Source organism: Geotrypetes seraphini, chromosome 2 (genome assembly GCF_902459505.1).
Source record: "Geotrypetes seraphini chromosome 2, aGeoSer1.1, whole genome shotgun sequence".
In the NCBI taxonomy this organism is placed as follows: Eukaryota; Metazoa; Chordata; class Amphibia; order Gymnophiona; family Dermophiidae; genus Geotrypetes; species Geotrypetes seraphini.
Genome location: NC_047085.1, coordinates 370,810,355 through 370,834,337, shown reverse-complemented (window position 1 = coordinate 370,834,337; position 23,983 = coordinate 370,810,355).

Here is a 23,983-nt window from a genome sequence, read left to right as displayed (position 1 = left end):
TGCAAAAAAAAAGAAAATTCAATTTTTCACAAGTACTTTTGTTTTTTTTCCAAATTAGGGCTAATTCTGTGGATAAAAAGTATCCTTGGGTGTTGTTCCAAAATGCACAGATTGAACATTTGCTGCTAAGTGCTATTGTTTTTGTCTCACCCTTTTTATTCTGGGTATACTCATAGATTATCCAGGCTGTCTACGGTAACAAGACGTGTCCACATTCTGCCTTTACTTCAGGACTAATTCTAAACTTCCTGTCTTTACACTTCTCCATTCAAGTAGCTACCTCCAACCTCAACTCGTTTTAAAGATGTTTGTTGTTATTTACTTAGACATCACCAGAAAAAAAGAATCAATATTACTGATTGCTGTCATTGCAGTCTAGCAAATTCAAATCATCGTTATTGTGAGCAGCAGATGGTGTAAAATGGTATGTAAGTTATTGCAGCTTCATTTAACATGAATCATTTCACACTATGCATATTATAAGCTGCCTTTAATTTGAAAACAATTGAGCATGTTCAAGCAAGGAAGCGTATGGACTGTAGAAAGAATGCTTCTTTGTCACAGCATTCTGCTATCCACACAAACAATTCAACATTCATTAAAGTAGGAGTATTGTTTCACCAAAATGTCTTGGGATGTTTTCACGTCTTTTGTCATAGCAAACCCAAATTAGGACTGTTTCTAAAAAAAAATGCCTTAATGAGACACCTAGCAAGTAAAGCAGCCCACGTGTGACTAGTCACAGTAGTCAAACTGATTTTAATACTCCTGGATGATGAATCCAATTGTTTCTGTTGTATAGCTTGAATTTGCAGTAAAAGTCTAAACACGCTGCAAGGACTTCAGGATAAAGTTATTCAAAGGTACAAATTAGGGGAAGACTCTAAGAATATTTTACTGTGTTTGACTATTCCTCAGACTACTCTTAGGTGCATCATAGTAAAGTAGAAAAAGTTAGGCCTTGCCAAATCACTGTCTGAATCAGTGGTGTGGCCAAGGGTGGGCCCAGGTAGGGCCCACCATATTTTCTTCAGACTCACCCAGTGGCAACTCACATTGTTAATGTAGCTAACAGAGATCCCCAGGTCACTTCAGCTGAATAGTCTTTTCTGGTGTTCCAAGCAGACTTATCATTCCAGCAGTGTGTTTCTAGCTGCCAATGCCAATGCTTTCCCTCCCTTCCATGCATGTTCAGTTTACCTAGAACCCTTGCACATGGGTGCACAGAAAATGTCGGTTGAACTGAATGTATGCCGGGGTGGGGGGAGGGGGGGAGGAGGGCTGCTTGTGTCAGCAGCTGAAAATGCACTACTAACTTCCGGGAGGATTAGTCTGCTTGGGATTCCAGAAAGGATTCGTCGGTTGGCAGAGCCTGAGGATCCATGCCAATCAAGGTATTTATTTTTTACTGTTTCAGTGCAGTGTGCCAGGGGAACACAGCATAAATGTGTAGATCAGGCCCACCCAGTCCACCCCCAGGCCCAAGCAAAAACTAAGGTTTTGCTATGCTTCTGGTCTGAATTTTTCCAAAGTCTGTAGTTAAGAAAACTACTGAAGAATGTCACTGTGATGTCTAAGAACTGTAGAGGTCTCTGAGACTGAAGAATATATTTACTGTTAATCAATTTCAATTAAAAAGAAGGAAGGAAGAATAAATGGCAGCCCGTATGTTTAACGAGTAAAATGAACGAAGCTAATAGAACTAAAAGGAAGGATCTGACTGAAAAGGAATGGTAAATCAAATGCAAGGTGCTGATAAGGAAGGCAAAGAGATACCTTGAGAAGAAGATTGCACTGAAAACAAAAAACATGTGGAGTGGCATAATAAAAAAAACAAAAAACATCTAAATTCCCTTTTTGCCTAAGTAGCAGCAGGGAAAATGTCCATTCTCTCAAAAAACGTCCAAAATGAGTTGTTTTTTTAGAATGGCCTAACTCTACATTCAGCAGTTTAATCACCCAGAACACCACTACGTCTAACCTTAGAATACATTATCAACCATAAAATTGCTCAAGTCCCAAATGCCCAAAACAAAACCTTATAGGCGAATGAGGGGCTAGTCCTTTGCCTAAAAGCTGAATTCTGTAACCAGTGTCTGTCAAAAACATCGGTTACAGAATTCCCCACTCCCCAGCAAAAATCGCAGCAGAAGAGATGCCTAATCTCCTCTGCCATCGTGATCATGATCCCCCCTGCCCCCCACCTTGAACTACCGCGAACTGCAGCAGGAGAGATGCCCAATCTCTCCTGCTGGCACCCCAACCCTCCCGACAATACCGGCAGGAGGGAGCCCAACCCCTCCTGTCGGAAGGTGACCTTCCACACCCCCTCAAATACGGGCATGAGGGATCCCAGGCCCTCCTGCCCACAGCATATCCCCAATCAGCCCCGTGAACCCTCGATCCCCCCAAGCCCCCAAACAGCCCCCTAACCCCGATAACCCCCAACACCCCGCAACCCCCAACACCCTCCTCAACTTACTTTAAGTTGGATGGACGGACAGGTCCCAAGCCCGTCCAGCCAGTAGGTCCGCCATCCTCCGAATGGCAGGCCTAGGGCCTGATTGGGCCAGGAAAAGAATTATTTGGACTACTGAATGACTGAGGGATAAAAGGAGCGCTCAGGAAAACAAGGCCATAACAGAGAGATTATATGAATTCTTTGCTTTAGTCTTCGCTGAAGAAGATGTGGAAGATATACTGGTTAGGCCTCAAAAAAACAGAAAAGTTTTACCAATAAATAATATCAAAGATGAAAAATAATTGGTAAGAATTGTCCAGGATAAATCACCATTGGAGGCACATGGCACTTTGAAAAGTTGTAAAAAATATTCAAATAATGAAAATAATTAATTAAAAGGTTTCAGTACGGGCTTAGGTTTCAATCTGAATGAACAGCAGCCCTGGGCAGGTATTCATGAGCGAACAAACACTAAGAAAAACGTCTAAATAAATCCTGCCCCGTACATCATGTAACCTTAAATGAATTTAAAGTGCAACATGCATCCAATGTGGAATCCAAGAAAAATACAAAAATATAAAAAGAACCCAAAACTATCCAGGTTACTGAATAAAAATGATGAATTTAGACATCTATTTAGATTTTTTTAAGTCCAACTGAATAGCAAACATGGTTATATTATATGGGAATTCTAAGTTTTTCTCCTGTGCATTGCAATTATAACAGCACTAGGAGATTAGTTTCAACTGAGGAGATTTTTTCCAACACCAGAGGACACAAAGTTACTAATAAGATAAGTGTTGGTTTCCTATTTTTATAAGAAAATCTATACCAATAAGTTTTTTGATATGTTGCTTATTTAAAGTTAAATAGAGTTTGTCTTGGACCGAGGATGTATTTCTCTGTGGCAACTATATACTTGTCATAGAGGTTTCCCGGGTGTGTTCCTGGGAAACACTGAGGCCTTTTCTCCATATTAATTTAGAATCTTGCTTTACAGAGTCTCTGGTCTTGTTTTATTACATGAATATCTTTTTGGTGGCTATATATTGATTGAGCCGCTGATTTTGGTGAGAGGTTCGCTACATGAAATTAATTGTATTTCTAACTCTTGGACTGTAGAAATTTGCGGGTCTGATTTTTCCCTCCTGATGAAGTATATCGAAGCAGGACCTGTCGAGAGGAGTTACAATCTTCTTATACGAAGCTGAAGAGGAGTCACAGTTTGCCTACATGAAGCTAAGTTTCATGGATATATTTTCTTCACAAGAGGAGACACAGTCTGTCTTACGCAGAGTCAAGTTGTGTTGTATTTCCACATACAAGCTAAGTTATTTTCTTATTTATAATTGATACTCATTTATCTATTTATTCAACCTTTTAGACACCATTTTGCACTTGTATTGGAATTTTACTTTTTATCAAACTGTTATATGGACTATTTGATTTTTTGATTTTTTCACATCTTTTGGATTTTTACACCTGGTTATTTAAGGGGATATTTAGATTTGGATAGTTTTAGGTTCTTTTTATATTTTTGTATTTTTCTTGGATTCCACATTGGATGCATGTTGCACTTTAAATTCATTTAAGGTTACATGATGTACGGGGCAGGATTTATTTAGACGTTGTTCTAAGTGCTTGTTTACTCATGAATACCTGCCCGGGGCTGCTGTTCATTCGGAGGGAAACCTAAGCCCGTACTGAAACCTTTTAATCAATTATTTTCATTATTTGGAATATTTTTTCCAACTTTTCAAAGTGCCACGTGCCTCCAATGGTGATTTATCCTGGACAATTCTTACCGAAGATATACTTGTGCCAGAAATAGTATTCAATGTGATGAGTGAGAGAAACTGAAACAAATCTCTGTAACACTGGAAGATATAATAGAGCAGGGGTGCCCACACATTTTTGGCTTGCGAGCTACTTTTAAAAAGAACCAAGTCAAAATGATCTACCAACAATAAAATTTTTAAAAACACAAAGCACAGTGTACGCAGAGAAAATGTTAATTATCATTTATATTCGGGGAGATTTTTCAAAGAGATCAAGGCAGATGACTTTATGCAATGCCACCTCAGTAACAACTATACAAAAATAGACAAATATACCCCCTCCCTTTTTACTAAACCATGATAGCGTTTTTTAGCGCAGGGAGCTGCGCTGAATGCCCCACGCTGCTCTCGACACTCATAGGCTCCCAGCGCTAAAATCCGCTACTGCAGTTTAGTAAAAGGGGGTCATAGTGAAAAATATAGACAGCAGATACAAATTCTCAAAATGGACACATTATGATCATTAAATTGAAAATAAAATCATTTTTCCTACCTTTGTTGTCTGATGACTTCATGAGTCTCTGGTTGCACTTTCTCCTTCTGACTGTGCATTCAATATTTCTTCCCTTCTTTCTGCCACCTACATGCTTCCTCTCCTCCAGCCCTCATTCCATTCCCCAACCATCTCTGTCCTTCCATGAGTCCAACTTTTTCTTCCTCTCTCCCTTCCTGCCCCCTGCCACCCGACACACTCCATTCTCTCCTCCAACTTTTTCTTCCTCTCTTCTTAACCTCCTCCCCTTTCTTTCTTTCTTTCTTTCTTCTTTCTTCCTGCCCCCTTTTCTTTCTTTCTTTCTGTCTCCCTGCCCCCTTTCTTTCTTTATCTCCCTGTCTGTCTGTCTTTCTGTCTCCCTGTCTTTCTTTCTGTTGTCCTTTCTTTCTCTCTGCCTGTCCTTTCTTTCTCCCCAAGCCACCACCGTTGTCTGGGAACCGTTGTCTGGGGGCCGTTGTCTAGGAAGAAGCCCCCAGACCACCGCCATTGCCTGGGAACAGGCCCTCAAGCCGCCATTGTCGCAGAGTTCTCCCTGTTCCCCGATGTCGCAACAGGCCAGTAGCGATTACAGAAGCACTGGGCCCACCAGCCTTTCTGCTGACGTCAATTCTGACATCAGAGAGGAAATTTCGGGCCAGCCAGGTAATGATTGGCTGGCTCGGAACTTCCTCTCCAATGTCAGAATTAACATTGGTGGGGGGAGGAGGGGAGGAAGGCTTGTGTGACTGGTGCTTCTGCAGTCACTGATGGCTTTTTTCTGTGTCAGGGAAGCAGGGAGAATGCAAAGGCAACGCAAGTCTATCGCGGAGCCTGGGGTGGGCTGCACAATCGACTTGCGTTGCCTTTACGATCTACTGGTCGATCGTGATCAATCTTTTGGACACCACTGTAATACAATAATTTGACAAAGTGAACAGTAGCAAATCATCTGGACCTGATGGTATACATCCCAGAGTTCTGATAGAATTGAAAAATGAACTTGCAGAGCTATTGTTAGTGATTTGTACTTTATCTTTAAAATCCAGCATATTATCAGAAGACTAGAGGGTGGCCAACGTAATGCCGATTTTTAAAAAGGATTCCAGTGGTGTTCCAGGAAATTACAGACTGGTGAGTTTTACATTGGTGTTAAGAGACTATTATAAAGAACAAAATGATAGAGCAGTACATAAGCATAGATTAATGAGACAAAGAGGGGCATTTTCAATATGGAGTTTAAGTCTGAGTTTGGACATTTTGTGAAGTACGTCAAAAAATCAGATAAAGAAAATTGTCATTTTTTATAAAACTTCTAGAAAGGTCATATTTGGAAAAAAAAGATAGATGTTTTGATGTGTTCACCCTCAGTGCATCTATCTTTTTTGAACATTTTCAAATAAAAAGTCCAAATGAAAAATGCAAAAAACAAGGCATTGGGATGCAGTAGGGGGACAGCATTTCTAGTAGATTGGCCATACACACATCCCAGCAGAGCAGTGGGGCACCTTATGGGGTATACAGCACAAAAAACCCTCCATATAATCTAGTTCAGCATGTAATGTAATTAATATAATTAAATAAGAAATAAACCATCCATAATATAAGTGCTGGATTATTTCTTATTTAATTACATTATATTATTTTTTTTGTACAGATGAAATATACTGAGTCCTTATATGGGTGTTGATATATATGCTGAAATGGCAGTTTCACCTCTGAGGCTTTTTTCCTCTATTTTGGTAGATTGAGATCTGTTTGAATGCTTTTTGCCATAAAGTCAAGTTTCAATTTTTATTTAAAATTTGATTAAATCGCTCAATCAGACTTCTAAGCGATGTACAGAAATAAAATCATTACAAAGGTAAGGACTTATCAACATATTATACCCAAACTCACAAACTAAGGGCTTCTTTTACTAAGCTCCTTTTACTAGCATACATCGTGGTCGATTTGAATTAAGTTTAAGTTTAAGTTTATTAGGATTTTATATACCGCCTATCAAGGTTTTCTAAGCGGTTTTACAATCAGGTACTCAAGCATTTTCCCTATCTGTCCCGGCGGGCTCACAATCTCTCTAACGTACCTGGAGAGTGAATAGCAAGGAGAGTGATAAGGGAAATGCTGCCTTGAAAAAACCGTTTGGTGAAACATGTCGGCTAAGCTATCCCTGAAAGAACGATCACAGAAGATAAGTCACTAGTCACTTTAATATTTATAGAAACAGCATGTTTATTTATTTATATGATTAAGGATTTAAATGAGGTTAGCACTGCATAGGTAACATGCCCCAGTGAAGAGACAGCACTTAAAGCCTAAGACAATGAATATTATGAGTCTCAGGTAGTGTTTCTGAGGGTCATTTAGCAGTGTTAGATACACACCAAATGTAATGAATGAGAACGGGAAGTGGGAACAAGCAAGAGTTGTCCCAGGATTATATTAATATAATAAAAAATATGAAAGCTTCAAAGTAATGAAAAGTTGATGAAAAAATTTAGAATCAGATGTTTAGATATAGAAAATAATAAAAATGTGCTTTTCCAGAATCATGACTATACAGGTGAATTAGAAATTATTTTGTCTATACACTAAAGCAGTGTGAAACATTTTAGAATTATCTTGGCATGTAACAAGATAAGCACTCCATGTTAGGTGCCAAATGGCTCACAGACTATCCGTTAGTATTTTTAGCAGCTAATTGATATTTAATGAACCATATAGAAAAGTAATTAAATTTCAGTGGAAGTAGTAAAATATCTTTATCAGACTGACATGCTAATAAGAATATTTTCATTAATGTATTACATAATTTTATTCTGTAATATCGTTTGCATACCAAATGTACTAATGATAAAATTATAACTACTTTTTAAAGACTGTATAATATTTTATACATTTCTTACATAGTAAAAAATATAGGTCCTCTTTTATCAAACCATGCTAAGGTTTTTTATCGTCTGCCGCTGTGGTAAATGCTCCGATGTTCATAGAATTCCTAGCTGGCGATAAAAAACCCTAACGCATCTTGATAAAAGAGGCCATAGTCAGTTTATAAAACTACTTTATCATGGTTATATGAAATTTTTTAGGTTACTGAATAAAAATGATGAATTAAGACATCTATTTAGATTTTTTTAAGTCCAACTGAATAGCAAAGAGGGTTATATTATATGGGAATTCTAAGTTTTTCTCCTGTGCATTGCAATTATAACAGCACTAGAAGATTAGTTTCAACTGCAGATATTTTTTTCCAACACCAGAGGACACAAAGTTACTAATAAGATAAGTGTTGGTTTCCTATTTTTATAAGAAAATCTATACCAATAAGTTTTTTGATATGTTGCTTATTTAAAGTTAAACAGTTTTTCTTGGACCGAGGATGTATTTCTCTGTGGCAACTATATATTTGTCATAGAAGTTTCCTAGGTGTGTTCCTGGGAAACACTGAGGCCTTTTCTCCATATTAATTTGGAAACTTGCTTTACAGAGTCTCTGGTCTTGATTTATTATATGAATATCTTTTTGATGGCTATATATTATATGGAGATCATTCTAGAAACCTTACATTACATTTACACCTCAAAATGGTAGAAAATATATATGTGGAGGGGCATAATCAAAAGATACATCTAAGTTCGATTTGGACGTATGGTGTTAGATGCCCAAAGTTGGCAGCAAGAAATGTCCATTCTTGAAAAATACATCTAAAATAAAGTTTTTTAGAGCATTGTCTATCTGGACATTCAGGCTATTGTTCATCCAGACTGCTAGGTCATCTATCTTTATACCGCATTCTAGACCAAAAATTTGTCCAAGTCCCAAATGCCCAGAACAAGATCTTTGGGATGTGGGAGGGGCCAGCATTGTGATGGACTGGCCACCCACACATGGCAACAGTGTAGTGGGATACCTTACAGGGCCTGATTGGCTTAGATTCCTCCCCCTTGTATCCTAGGATACAGAGGGAGGAGTCTAAGGCCCTGATTGGGCGGTACCTTAGGCATCTGAGCCAATCAGGACCTTATGCCCCTCCCCATACATCACATGATGCACCAGAAAGGGAAAGCCCCACAATTCAGAAGCAGCAAGCCTACAAGCAGGATGGACTGAGCTTCTGTCCTGCTTCAACATCTCTGAGAAGGTAAGGGGGCTTGGGAGGGGGGACTGCGGGGGACCTCCAGTGGTAGGAGGGAGTGGGCATCCCACATCCTTTTTTGGGTGGAGGAAATGGGGAAGGTAGAGGATGAACAACACACAAAATATCTGTGCCATTGAAAAAAAAAGACTAAAAACCAAGCTGAACGGTCATTTTTTTCCAACAGCTAAAACACCTGTTTTATTTTTTTTGCATAGCCAAGCGATGTTAGTGCATCAATTGCCTGGCTACTTTGCATGAGATTTTAGCTAATTTGCATGGCCGGATCAGAAAATGGGCAATCAAGGGGAAACACACTCGGTGAGCCGTTCTGTGAATCGGGTCGGTAATAGCGATCATCGCTAAAGCTGTGGAAACAGGTTTAGCGACGATCACCGACTTTAGTGCATCTAGCCCTTAGTGATTAAGCTCTCAGTAAATTTGAAGCTCCATATAATATAACCATGTTTACTATTCAGTTGGACTTCAAAAAATCTAAGTAGATATCTTAATTCATCATTTTTATGTAGTTTTTATAAACTGATTATGATCCTCTTTTATCAAGCTGTGTTTGGATTTTATTATATACAGTATATCTACTATAATAAAACCCTAAGCGCGCATGCGCACTCTTACCTGTGTGTTCCATTTTCCGTGATCTGTAGGTTCCTGGCAGGCAGGAGTGCGCATGCGCGCTAGATGACACCAGGACTCCTCCTCCCGAGCCACAACCACGCTGACCGGCTTCAGCCCCACAGGCCTCTCATGGAGCCCACCTTCCCGCCCAGCATGGATGGTGACGGTGGCAGCGATGCTGGGAGCGGCCCAGTACCAGGGCGACTTGAGGCAGCTGTCAGCTTGAGGCGCATACGGCGGCTGTCGGCACATGAAGGCTGCGGCGGCTTGAGGTAGCTGTTGGTGCGTACAGGCAGTTGAGCTGTGGTGAAAGGCGTCATGCGGGTGCTGACAGGACAGGAGGGCATACGCGAATGGAACGGAAGTCAGATGCTGGACAGGGGGAGCAAGTAAGAGGTGCTGCTGGACAGGGGGGGAGGAAACAGGAAGGGAAGCCTACTGCTGGACAGGGGGAGCAGGGAAGAGGTGCTGCTGGACAGAGGGGGTAAAAGAAAGGGAGAAGGCCTACTGCTGAACAGGGGGAGCAGGGAAGAGGTGTTGCTGGACAGGAGGGAGGTAAAACAAAGGGAGAAGGGCTGCTGCTGGACAGGGGGAGCAGGCAAGGGGTGGTGGTGGACAGCTGAGGAAAGAGAGAGAGACAGAAAGAAAGAAAAACAGACAAAAGCGGCCAAGGAGAGAGTAAAAAAGAAAGACAGACACACACACATCTATTCTAGCACCCGTTAAGGTATATAAGACTAGTGTGTGTGTATATATATATATATATATGTACACACATATATGTATAACATAACAAAATTTCTTATATACCGCAGCTACCTTGCGGCTTTGTACGGTTAACAAAAATTAAACTGAAGATGTACATGTACATGTACATTAAGATCTTACTAAAGAAGCGCCTATACATGAGGAGGGACATAATCGAAAAGGATGTCTAAGTCCGTTTGCGTCTAAGTTGCAAGTAGTCCAAAGTAAAAAAACAGGCTAGGACACATTTTCGAAAAATACATCCAAAATTTTTTTTGTTTCAAAAATCGTCTAATTATATGTCCTGCCGATCTGATCATCCAAGCCATCTTTATACCACATTTCCATCCAATTTTTCGTCCAAGTCAAAAACACCTAGAACAAGCCCTGTTGGACGTGGGAGGGGTCTGCAATGTGATGGACTGAACACCCAGACATGGCACCTAAATACTAGGGTACCTTACAGGGCACTGCTGTGAACTTCACAAAAAGGGTGCCATGTCTTCTCCTCACTACAGCTCCCTTATAGGTCATGGTAAGCCCCCCAAACCACCTCCAGAATTTCCTAGACCTATTTAATTACCGCCTTAATAGCCCTCATGGCTGCAGGAGCCACTTATATGCAAGTAAAAAAGGGTTTGGGGGTATATAGGACAGTGCACATGTTTAAGTATCAATGCTGTGATTACAGGGGTTTATGGGCATGGGTCCTCCTCTCTATGGGTCCCTAATCCACCCCCAAGATGACTTAAGCTGCCTCTATGTTGGACGACTAGGCTTTCCTATGCCAGGCGGCCAGGTGATGATGGTCTGGAGGCTGAATTTTAAAGGTGTGATTAATATTTTTATGGGGGGGTTCAGGGATAACTGGGGTAGTGTGTGGGGGTTTATTTTATGTGTTTTCAGTGCTTATCTGGTTACTTTAGGTGGGTTTTTGTGACTTAGACCATGTTTTACATAGTCTAAGTCACAACGTCCAAGTTCCGTCGATCGTGGGCTGTATAACTTTCGGTTATATATTCTGTACGACCAAGTCTAAACCGGCCTACATACTGCCCAACTCCTGCCCTCAACACTCCCCCCGAAATGCCCCATTTAGGTTTGGCCGTTCAGCGGCACTATGTAGGCCTAGGTCGTTTAGAAATACGTCCAAAACCCATTTTTATTATCGTCACTTGGATGTATTTGTGAAATGTTCGTCCAAGTGTCGACTTAGGCCGGTTTTTGGATGTTTTTCTCTTTCGATTATGAGCCCCATATCCTTTTGCAGAAGGAAAATCAAAGAGTCGAAGATCACATAGATGTTTTCTATTGGCAAATTTAAAATGATCCATAATATAACTAGGTAATAAACCACTGAGAGCCTTGAAACTTATACAGCCAAACTTCAAAATCACTCTTGCCTCTATTGGCAACCAGTGCAGTCTAAGATAATACTACATCACATGATTGGTTCTTTTCAGTCCAAAAATCAAACGCTGGAGCCAGTTCTGGAGACTGCACCTTCAAAAAGCTACAAACAGGTTGGATGCGGTTCACAGGACAGGTACGTGGTCAGTGGTCTTCGTCATAAAGTGTATGGGGACAGATCTAAAGATCTCAATATGTATACTTTGGAGAAAATGTGGGAGAGGAAAGCTAGGAAAGAGATATTTAAATACTTCTGTGGCATAAATGTGCAGGAAGAGAGTCTCTTTCAATTGAAAGGAAGCTCTGGAATGGGGGGTATAGGACGAAGGGAAGGAGGACAGATTCAGAAACAACCTGAGGAAATACTTCTTCAGAGAAAAGGTAGTGAATTTGTGAGGCTGTAGTTTTAACCAATGCACTACAACTCTTCTCCCAGATTAACCCTATGCTACCTGGATAATGCAAGATGATGTGCCTTGATTTTCAATAGCATTGTTCAGATAAAGCCACAGAAAATGCAGGCATGGACCATTACTCCCTGAATGTGTAGCTACATATCAACCCCAAAACTGGTAATATTTGGATAGGACTTTTGGCTATAGCCAAATATATGCCCGGTGGTTGAAAATGTTGCAATTATTTCAGTGTCAAGGATTAGAAATCTGAGAATTTGGGTGAGTGTGTGGTACAGGTTGCTGAGCAAGATGAGTTCTATAGGATTAGGTGACACATTGACGAAATGGGTTGGGAACTGGCTTAGAAGTAGGCTTCAAAGGGTGGTGGTGAACGGCACACCCTCTGAAATGACGGAGGTGATCAGTGGAGTGCCACAGGGCTCGGTCTTGGGCCCAATCCTATTCAAAATCTTTATAAGGGACTTGGCAGAAGGGCTTCGGGGTAAAATAACATTATTCGCCGATGACGCCAAACTAAGTAATGTAGTGGGCAAATGCACAATAGATGATGTTTCAATGCCCGACAACATGATACACGACCTACTCCTACTGGAGCGCTGGTCTAGGTCCTGGCAACTCAGCTTCAATGCCAAAAAATGCAAAGTTATGCACCTGGGCAGCCAAAATCCATGCAAGACTTATACCCTTAATGGTGAGATCCTTACAAGAACGGTAGCAGAACGCGACTTAGGGATGATCGTCAGCAAGGACATGGAGGCTGCCAATCAAGTGGAGCAAGCTTCATCCAAAGCAAGACAAGTCATAGGTTGCATACGCAGGGGTTTCATCAGCCGTAAGCCGGAAGTCATTATGCCATTGTATAGATCCATGGTGAGGCCCCATCTGGAATACTGTGTGCCATTCTGGAGGCCGCATTATCGAAAGGATGTGCTGAGTGAAGTCGATTCAGAGAATGGCCACCCGGATGGTCTCGGGACTCAAGGATCTCCCATACGAGGAACGGCTAGACAAATTGCAGCTATACTCACTCGAGGAACGCAGAGAGGGGGGGGGACAAGATCGAGACGTTAAGTATCTCACGGGCCGCATAGAGGCGGAGGAAGATATCTTCCTTTTCAAGGGTCCCACGACAACAAGAGGGCATCCGTGGAAAATTAGGGGAGGGAAACTACAAGCTGACACCAGGAAATCCTTTTTCACAGAAAGGTTGGTTGATCGCTAGAATAGTCTTCCACTGCATGTGATTGAGGCCATCAGCGTGCCTGATTTTAAGGCCGAATGAGATCGTCACAGGGCAAAGGTAGGGGAGGGACATTAGGGTGGGCAGACTAGATGGGCCGTGGCCCTTATCTGCCGTCTATTTCTATGTTTCTATGTTTCTACAGTGGATAAAGCTACAGCCTCAACACCCTAAGGTTGTGGGCTCAAACCCACACTGCTCTTTGTGACCCTGGGCAATTCACTCAATCCCCAATTGCCCCAGGTATATTAGATAAATTGTAAGCCCACCAGGACAGACAGGGAAAAATGCTCGAGTACTTGAATAAATTCATATAAAACCATTCTGAGCTCTCTGGGGAGAGCAGTATAGAAGCATGAGAAAGTTTTTATTTACAAATTGCATTAGTAGTACATTCAGGTTATTTAAAACTAAAAATGGTCAGACTGTTAAAAACATTTTTGTCAGCATCAGTAATAATGCTATGAAGGTGATGATTATTAGTATACTAGATTACTGTTATATAGTCTATGTAGGTCTGCGAGTTAGGCTTTTGAGGTGATTATAGATAGTACAGAATGCGGTAGCCTGAACAATTGTATAGAAAGTGCAAGACCTTAGCTGTGTGAATTGCACTAGCTTCCTATGTGGCAGTAAATTGATGCTCTAGCTCTTTTTAAGTTCTGCAGATTGAGAAGTCCAATTATTTGGATAGAAGGGTTTGTGTATTTAAGGCCACCAAGGTCAAGTCAAGGGAATTTATTAGTTATTTTTTTCTAAAGCTCGGCTTTGACTGTAATGTTGGAGGTCTTGTTATTTTTCACTACTTGTTCGGATAGCGTACAATAAACTCCTTCTGAATGTAAAGTGAAATCAGGCTCTTGGCATTTTATAAGCAGCAAAATACAAGTGTTCGTATTCTGGGATATGTAAGAAGAGGCAGAGTATTCTTTCTGTGTAACATATAACATAGTAGATGACGGCAGATAAAGACCCGAATGGTCCATCCAGTCTGCCCAATCTGATTCAATTTAAATTATTATTATTATTATTTTTTTTCTTAGCTATTTCTGGGCGAGAATCCAAAGCTTTACCCGGTACTGTGCTTGGGTTCCAACTGCCGAAATCTCTGTTAAGACTTACTCCAGCCCATCTACACCCTCCCAGCCATTGAAGCCCTCCCCTGCCCATCCTTCACCAAACGGCCATACACCGACACAGACCGTGCAAGTCTGCCCAGTAACTGGCCTAGTTCAATCTTTAATATTATTTTCTGATTCTAAATCTTCTGGGTTCATCCCACGCTTCTTTGAACTCAGTCACAGTTTTACTCTCCACCACCTCTCTCGGGAGCACATTCCAGGCATCCACCACCCTCTCCGTAAAGTAGAATTTCCTAACATTGCCCCTGAATCTACCACCCCTCAACCTCAAATTATGTCCTCTGGTTTTACCATTTTCCTTTCTCTGGAAAAGATTTTGTTCTACGTTAATACCCTTTAAGTATTTGAACGTCTGAATCATATCTCCCCTGTCTCTCCTTTCCTCTAGGGTCTTAGGTGTACAATGACTTGGGGATCTATTTATTTGGGGTGATGTGTCCATATACAGTATGTTATATGAAACCCCCATGGGGGTGGGTTTTTGACAGAGCTTGAAAAGAAGAAGTCTTTGTGTACTGTATAGTTCATTTAAAATCAGCATTTATCTTTTTTCATTGAAGCTGAATGAGAGGAGTTTTGACTGTCATCTACACTTCTCCCTTCGGATTCGCGGGGGATAGGGGCAGAGCCAGACCGCGAATGGTGAAATACTGTGAATATCTTCTGGTCCGGCTCTGACCCACCCCCACCTTTTTCCCACCTTCCACCCGGCATCCCGGCCTTACCTGGTGGTCTAGCGGGCTTTCGGGGCAGAAGCGATCTTCCTACGCTCCTGCCCCTTGCAGATCGCCAATAGGAAATGGCTGCTGTGAGTTCCAGTAGTCTCTCGAGACTACGACAGGAACTCCCTACAGCCATTTCCTATTGGTGATCTACACGGGGCAGGAGCATAGGAAGATCGCTCCTGCCCTGATAGCCCGCTAGACCACCAAGTAAGGCCGGGATGCCGGGGGGAAGGCTAAACTATGTTGTTTTTTTTCTTTTTTCCCCCTCCCCAAAAAATCGTGAATATGTGAAATCGCGATTGCCGAAACCGCGAATGGGGAGGGGGAAGTGTATTTATTTTGCATCCAGTTCACATAGGTTACATTGCAGAGGAGGGTTGAATAACACATTATGCAAATCATGCACTGAAGGATGAACACACAGACATTTGGAAGGGATTTTAAGGGATTATTTCATGAATGTGAATAAAGCTTGTGGGTGAGAACTCGCAGTAGCCAGCTAACGGCTCTGCATGGACAGAAGCAAAGGAAGGTCGCTTCTGCTGCGATTCACTGCTGGATCACCAGGGATACTAAAGGTACGCGAGGGGGGGGGGGCAGAAGGGAGATAAAAATTTGTAGAATCTGCTGGGACAGGAGGTTAGAGGGATTCCTCCTGTCCCAGCCACCGTTGGACCACCAAGTCTCACAGCAGGCCTGGCAGAGGCATGCAACAGGTTTGGGAAGAAGGGAGTGGATGACCCGAATATAAACCAATACCCTCATTTTTGGGCCATTTTTTTGGTCAAAAATCTCAGTTTATATTTGAGGTTATACAATACCTGATTTGTATCCCATTCTGAGCTCCTTTGAGAGGCTGGACTAAAAAATCAAATACATAAAGAAAGAAAGAAATAATAAAAGAAATGGTTGGGGAAATAGAGATACTACGTTCATGGAGTTTGTAGAAATATGTTTTGTGTTGTATGGAGTTATATTTGTGCATTATACTCATTTGGGAGATAGACCTCAGGAGGGGAAAGGGAGATGAGACTTGTAAACTGGTTGTTGTTTTTTTTTTTTTGTGATTACACATTCAAAATGGTTTTATGTATATAGAGATGCTTAGTAATCGTTTGTTAACCGTGTTGAACTTACGGTTACATGGTTAAGTACAGTGTTATGTTATGTTATTTGGGGTAATGGAGAGTTAGGTGACTTGCCCAGGGTCACATGGAGCAGCACTAGGATTTGATCCCACAACGTCAGGGTACTGAGGCAGAAGTTCTATCCTTAGGCCACTCCTCACCTCCAACTCTGTCACTTGTTACTACAGACAACAACTAACAACTCACCAAAGAGGCGCCAAAGGAGAATCCACACAATCAATTAAATATGCATTAATTTTTTAAAAGTAAGGAGATACCAGTGAATCTGGTGCATTCCAGCACCCATATATAGTGACAAACATAAGCAGCAAGCTCTAATTGTCACCCCAATATTCACATCATGCAACTCCTCACTTAATTTTAATCAACTGTGCAAAAATATAAGTACATACATCTAAGATTCAATTCTGCAGCCTCATAATAAACAATATTCATTGAAACATTGGGCTCCTTTTACTAAGCTGCGCTAGCGGTTTTAGTGCAAGCACTAGACGCTAACACCTCCATTGAGCTGGCATTAGTTTTTCCATGTAGCGCGGGGGCAGTACGCTCTAATCTGCAGCGCGCGCTAAAAACGCTACCGCAGCTTAGTAAAAGGAGCCCTTTGTCTAAAATACAAACAATTAGAAAAAATGTCTCTCGGAATCACTTAAAACAGTTCAAGTAATAATTTCAGCTACACGCTGTGCCACACCCATATAGTCAGCAGCAAACTATGACATGCTCTTTTGTCCATATGCTGTATGTCTCTCAAAATCACTACAAACAGTTTGATTGAGAAATATAAGCACATAAGCATAAGCATTGCCTCTGCTGGGTCAGACCAGGGGCCATCGTGTCCAGCAGTCTGCATCCGCGGCGGCCCCCCAGGTCCGTGACCTGTCATTGGACCTTACCTAAGTCTTTCATCCCTTATTCATTTAATACCTGTACCTATATCCTTCAATCCCCTTATCCTTCAGGAAGTCATCCAATCCCTTTTTGAAGCCCAATCACCTCCTCTGGGAGCGAGTTCCAGGTGTCCACCATCCTCTGAGTGAAGAAGAATTTCCTAGCATTCGTTTTGAATCTGTCTCCTTTCAATTTTTCTGAATGCCCTCTTGTTTTTGTGGGCCCGGCTAGCCTGAAGAATCTGTTCTTTTCCACCTTCTCTATGCCTTTCATGATCTTATGTCTCTATCATATCCCCTCTAAGTCTCCGCTTTTCCAGGGTAAAGAGCCTCAGCTTCTCCAACCTTTCAGCATACGAAAGGTTTTCCATGCCCTTTATTATCCGTGTCGCTCTTCTCTGGACCCTCTCGAGTATCGCCATATCCTTCTTAAGGTACGGCGACCAGTATTGGACACAGTACTCCAGATGTGGGCAAACCATCACTCGATACAATGGTAGAATAACCTCCTTCGTTCTGGTAGTGATACCCTTTTTGATTATGCCCAACATTCTGTTCACTTTCTTTGAGGCTGCTGCACATTGCGCCGCTGGCTTCATCGTTTTATCCACCTCAACCCCCAAGTCTTTTTCAAGGCTATCTTCTCCCAGTACCCTCCCTCCCATCGTATAGCTGTACATTGGGTTCCTCTTCCCCACACGCAAGACCTTACATTTTTCTACATTGAAGCTCATCTGCCATCTTATTGCCCACTCACTCAGTCTGTTTAGGTCTCCTTGTAATTCTTGGCAATCCTCCACGGTTCTGACTCTACTGGAGAGTTTTGTGTCGTCCGCAAATTTTATGACTTCACACTTCGTCCCTGTTTCCAGGTCGTTTATGAAAATATTGAACAGCAGTGGTCCCAACACTGACCCCTGTGGGACCCCACTTGTGATCCGTATCCAGTCCGAGTAGTGTCCCTTTACACCTACCCTCTGTTTCCTATCCACCAGCCAACTTCTGATCCATCTGTGCATGTCCCCTACCACCCCGTGGCTCCACAGTTTCCTCAGTAGGCGCTCATGGGATAAAACCTGAACCTTATTTTTCCTGTGTCCTGGTTTGATGAATCGGAGTTCAATATTTCAACAATACACTGTGCCGCACCCATGTGTTCGGCAGCAAACTATTCCACACTCATTTGTCCGATGAGAGACCCTGTTTTATAATCTTTGTCAGGAAAGAAAGAGCTGCCTACCATAAATAGAGCTTCTGGTGTCACAAAATAACAAAAAAAAAAGAAAAGAAAGACAAGCTAAATAAAAGAAGTACCGTATTTTCACGCATATAACGCGCGCGTTATACGCGTTTTTACCTACCGCGCATACCCCTCGCGCGTTATATGCGTGAGCGCGGTATACCAAAGTTTTAAAATATAGTTCCCACCCCGCCCGACGCCCGATTCATCCCCCCAGCAGGACCGCTCGCACCCCCACCCCGAACGACCGCTCGCACGCGCTCCCATCCGCACCCGCATCCACGATCGGAGCAAGAGGGAGCCCAAGCCCTCTTGCCCGGCCGACTCCCCGACGTCCGATACATCCCCCCCCCCCCGGCAGGACCACTCGCACCCCCACCCCGAACGACCGCTCGCACGCGCTCACACCCGCATCCACGATCGGAGCAAGAGGGAGCCCAAGCCCTCTTGCCCGGCCGACTCCCCAACGTCCGATACATCCCCCCCCCCCGGCAGGACCACTCGCACCCCCACCCCGAACGACCGCCGACTTCCCGACAATATCGGGCCAGAAGGGAGCCCAAACCCTCCTGGCCACGGCGACCCCCTAACCCCACCCCGCACTACATTACGGGCAGGAGGGATCCCAGGCCCTCCTGCCCTCGACGCAAACCCCCCTCCCCCCCAAGAACCTCCGACCGCCTCCCAGCCGACCCGCGATCCCCCTGGCGACCCCCCCACCCCCCTTCCCCGTACCTTTGGTAGTTGGGCCAGAAGGGAGCCCAAACCCTCCTGGCCACGGCGACCCCCTAACCCCACCCCGCACTACATTACGGGCAGGAGGGATCCCAGGCCCTCCTGCCCTCGACGCAAACCCCCCTCCCCCCCAAGAACCTCTGACCGCCCCCCAGCCGACCCGCGATCCCCCTGGCGACCCCCACGACCCCCCCACCCCCCTTCCCCGTACCTTTAGTAGTTGGCCGGACAGACGGGAGCCAAACCCGCCTGTCCGGCAGGCAGCCAACGAAGGAATGAGGCCGGATTGGCCCATCCATCCTAAAGCTCCGCCTACTGGTGGGGCCTAAGGCGCGTGGGCCAATCAGAATAGGCCCTGGAGCCTTAGGTCCCACCTGGGGGCGCGGCCTGAGGCACATGGGCCCAACCCGACCATGTGTCTCAGGCCGCGCCCCCAGGTGGGACCTAAGGCTCCAGGGCCTATTCTGATTGGCCCACGCGCCTTAGGCCCCACCAGTAGGCGGAGCTTTAGGATGGATGGGCCAATCCGGCCTCATTCCTTCGTTGGCTGCCTGCCGGACAGGCGGGTTTGGCTCCCGTCTGTCCGGCCAACTACTAAAGGTACGGGGAAGGGGGGTGGGGGGGTCGTGGGGGTCGCCAGGGGGATCGCGGGTCGGCTGGGGGGCGGTCGGAGGTTCTTGGGGGGGAGGGGGGTTTGCGTCGAGGGCAGGAGGGCCTGGGATCCCTCCTGCCCGTAATGTAGTGCGGGGTGGGGTTAGGGGGTCGCCGTGGCCAGGAGGGTTTGGGCTCCCTTCTGGCCCAACTACCAAAGGTACGGGGAAGGGGGGTGGGGGGGTCGTGGGGGTCGCCAGGGGGATCGCGGGTCGGCTTGGGGGCGGTCGGAGGTTCTTGGGGGGGAGGGGGGTTTGCGTCGAGGGCAGGAGGGCCTGGGATCCCTCCTGCCCGTAATGTAGTGCGGGGTGGGGTTAGGGGGTCGCCGTGGCCAGGAGGATTTGGGCTCCCTCCTGGCCCGATATTGTTGGGGAGTCGGCGGTCCTTCGGGGGGGGGGGGATGTATCGGACGTCGGGGGGGGGGCATCAGGCTTTCAGGATGGGGACAGACCTTCAAGGGGGGACAGTGCACGGAAGTCAGGGGGGGTGAACGGAGAGTCGGGACAGCGCACGGAAAGTCAGGGCGGGCGAAAGGAGCGTCGGGCAGCATGCGCGGTATACCCGTGAGCGCGGTATATCAAAGTTTTTGTGCAAATCATCGTGATTTCTGCGCGCTATATCCGTGTGCGCGTTTTATACGGGTGCGTGTTATTTGCGTGAAAATACGGTACTTTCTGGAATTAAGAACTGAAACCTTGCTAAGATATTTCCAACATTTGGACCGGAAATTTAAATAGATTTTCTCTGCTGAAAATTACATAAGGTCCCTTTCAAAACTTGCAATTAATTTCTTACACCTCAGTACACGTAATTATAATTTATCTTGTGAAAGGCTTGAAGTGTGTTTTATATGTGCCCTCATGTGCTATTTTTCCTTGCATGGTTATACATTTGATGATGACAGTATTGTCTCAGAAAAGCAGATGGGAAAAGATAAAGCAGGAGGTTCACGTGAATGACGCTGAATTGGCAAAATGTTTAGTAGAAGGTAAGGTTATTCTGAGAAGAGAAATAAAAACTGTTTTAACACAAGAAGAAATAATTGTTTTAGACATTACGAAGATGTTTAATCTGTTGTCAAAATCTATCAATTTAGAAATGTGTCATTGTCAATTAATATGGGATGAGATTAGACCCATATGCTGCCATTTTTTTCAGGTGTTAATAATTTTATCTATGTCAGTGGCATCCAAGTGATGGAGTAATGATACCAGATCTATTATAATTCATACAAAAAGATATCTTCTTCTCATGCTCTGATATACTGCAGATGAAATTTAATGTGGGCAAATGCAAATTTAATATGGACAAATGCATAGTGATGCACATTGAGAAGAATAACCTGAATCACAATTACTGGATGCAAGGGTCCACCTTGCCGATTAGCGCCCAAGAAAAGGATCTGGGTGTCATCATAGACAATACGATGAAATCTTCCGCCCAATGTGTGATGGCAGCCAAAAAAGCAAATAGAATGCTAGGAATTATTAAAAAACGGATGGTTAACAAGACTAAAAATGTTATAATGCCCCTGTATCACTCCATGGTGTGACATCATCTGGAGTATTGCGTTCAATTATGGTCTTATCTCAAGAAAGATATAGTGTCGCTAGAAAAGATTCAAAGAAGAGCGACCAAGATGGTAAAGGGGATAGAACTCTTCTCGTATGAGGAAGGACTAAAACAGTTAGGGCTCTTCAGCTTGGAAAAGAGACGGCTGAGGGGAGATATGATTGAAGTCTACACAATCCTGAGTGGAGTAGAAGGGGTTCAAGTGGATCGATTTTTCAATCCGTCAAAAATTACAAAAATTACTGCTTGCTCTGTGTCGGTAGCATGGAATATTGCTACACTTTGGGTTTTGGCTAAGTACTAGTGACCTGGATTGGCCATTGTGAGAACCGGCTACTGGGCTTGATGGACCATTGGCCTGACCCAGTAAGGCTATTCTTATGTTCTTATGTACTGTACATCATCTTTCATTTGCATAGCTAGGAGCCCTCTTGCTAAAGTGCATTAAACAATTAAGACCGATTAACACCAAAGTACAAGCTGGTTCTGTTGGGGAGTTCCAGGGGTGGTTTGAGGGCAGAGTCCAGTTTTTGGAGCTAACAGGCCAGTATTAGAGCATAAATAATACCGCATAAATAGCTGTCCTATCTTTGAGCTCCTTTTACAAAGCATCAAAGCATTTACCTCATCGGCCTGCGGTAGAAATGTCTAATGTGTCTTTGTAAAAGTCAGCATTTATATGCTAAAGCATGGCCCGTTAACTCAGAATATTGCAAGAACCAAGCATGGTTTCTGGGGTTTTTTAAATTTTTTTTTAAAAGAGCAGATATTCAATGCCAATGGCCCGCATTAACAGCACTGCCCACCATTGGCTGAACATTAGGGGAGGGGAGGGAGGGGTGAGAACAAAAACAACACTTATTAGGAAAATACAAGTCAGTCTATAAAAGAAAAAAATGTATACAAATGAAATGTCAAGGATTAGAATTCTTAGTAATATAGTCCTGACTGTAATGAAAATATGGAAACCTATGGAGAAGTTTTCTTGGTTTTTTAGATGCTTTCATTTTGGATTTATATGCTAAATAAACTGTATTCCATCATAAAACTTGTTTTAGAGATGATTTACATACAATACAATGCTTTTGCTTTTAACTGCAAGCATCAGATGTAAATGAGTAAAAGTTACAAGGTCAAAGGTGGTGTGCAATCTCAATAAGCCAGTATAATGAACTTGAAAATTACAGCAAAAGATATTAAGGGGTCCTTTTATCAAGCCGCGCTAGCGGGGTTAGCGCGTCGGACATTTCATCACGCGCTAACCCCCGCGGCCGGCTAAAAAAAAACCTAACACCTGCTCAATGCAGGCGTTAGCGGCTAGCACGGCAGGCGGTTTAACGTGCGGTATTACGCGTTTTAAACCCCATAAAAGTACCCCTAAAAATAAAAAGTAAAAATGAATATTAAAAAAAAAGACTCAAATCCATTACTCTAATAAATCAACCACAAATTGTTTCAAGTGAAAAGAAATAGAAAGATTTTCATTTTCTTGTGAAAAGAAATGTAGCATGATTCTGCTATAACTATCACAGGTAACTATTCAAAATAGATGTCACTTGGTAAGAAAATAGGGGTCAGAAAAAATATTAGGGTCAGAATTAATTGGGTTATTGCATGTTGTTATCAACAGAATTGTTGGAACAAAACAAAAGGCTCCTAAGTTTTATTGACCTCCTCTTTTACTATGCCCAATAGTGCGGGCCGACACATTAAGTGCTCCGATGCCCATAGGGATTGAATGGGCATCGGAGCATTTGCCGCATGGCACTCGTTTCTGCAGCTTAGGAAAAGGGGGCCTGAGATTCTTAAGGGAGTAAAATTTCTCAGCAATTTTAACTTCATATTTACACATTAGACATATAAAGGGCTGATATCCAAAGTGATTTAAGTGGCTCTCCTGCCAGCTTAAATTGTTTCCCATTGCCTATGTGGCACAGAAAGTGTCGCTGAATATCCCACAGACTGCTGGAACCCATATAGCTAATTAGCCTAATTTAGGACAGCCCAACCCGGCCCATGTGCCTCAGGCCCCGCCCCCAGGAGGGGGCCTAAGGCTCCCGGGCCTATTATGATTGGCCCAGGCACCTTAGGCCCCACCTGTGGGCGGGGCTTTGGGACGGCTGGGCCAATCCGGCCCCATTCTGGAGTCGGCTGCCTGCCGTTTGGCACCCGTTTGGCACCCGTCTGTCCGGCCAACTTAGACAAGGTACGGGGAAGGGGGATGGGGGTGGGGGGGTTGTGGGGTTGGCCTGGGGGGTCGCGGGTCGGCAGGGGGGCGATTGGGGGTTCTGAGGGGGCGATCATTGGGGGAGGGGGGTTCCTTCGAGGGCAGGAGGGCCTGGGATCCCTCCTGCCCGTATTGTAATGGGGGATGGGGATAGGGGGTCACCGGGGCTAGGAGGGTTTGGGCTCCCTCCTGGCCCATTCAAGTAGCAGCGGGGGGGGGGGGGGTCGCCAGGGCCAGGAGGGTTTGGGCTCCCTCCTGTCCCATTCAAGTAGTGGTGGGGTGGTCGCCGGGGCCAGGA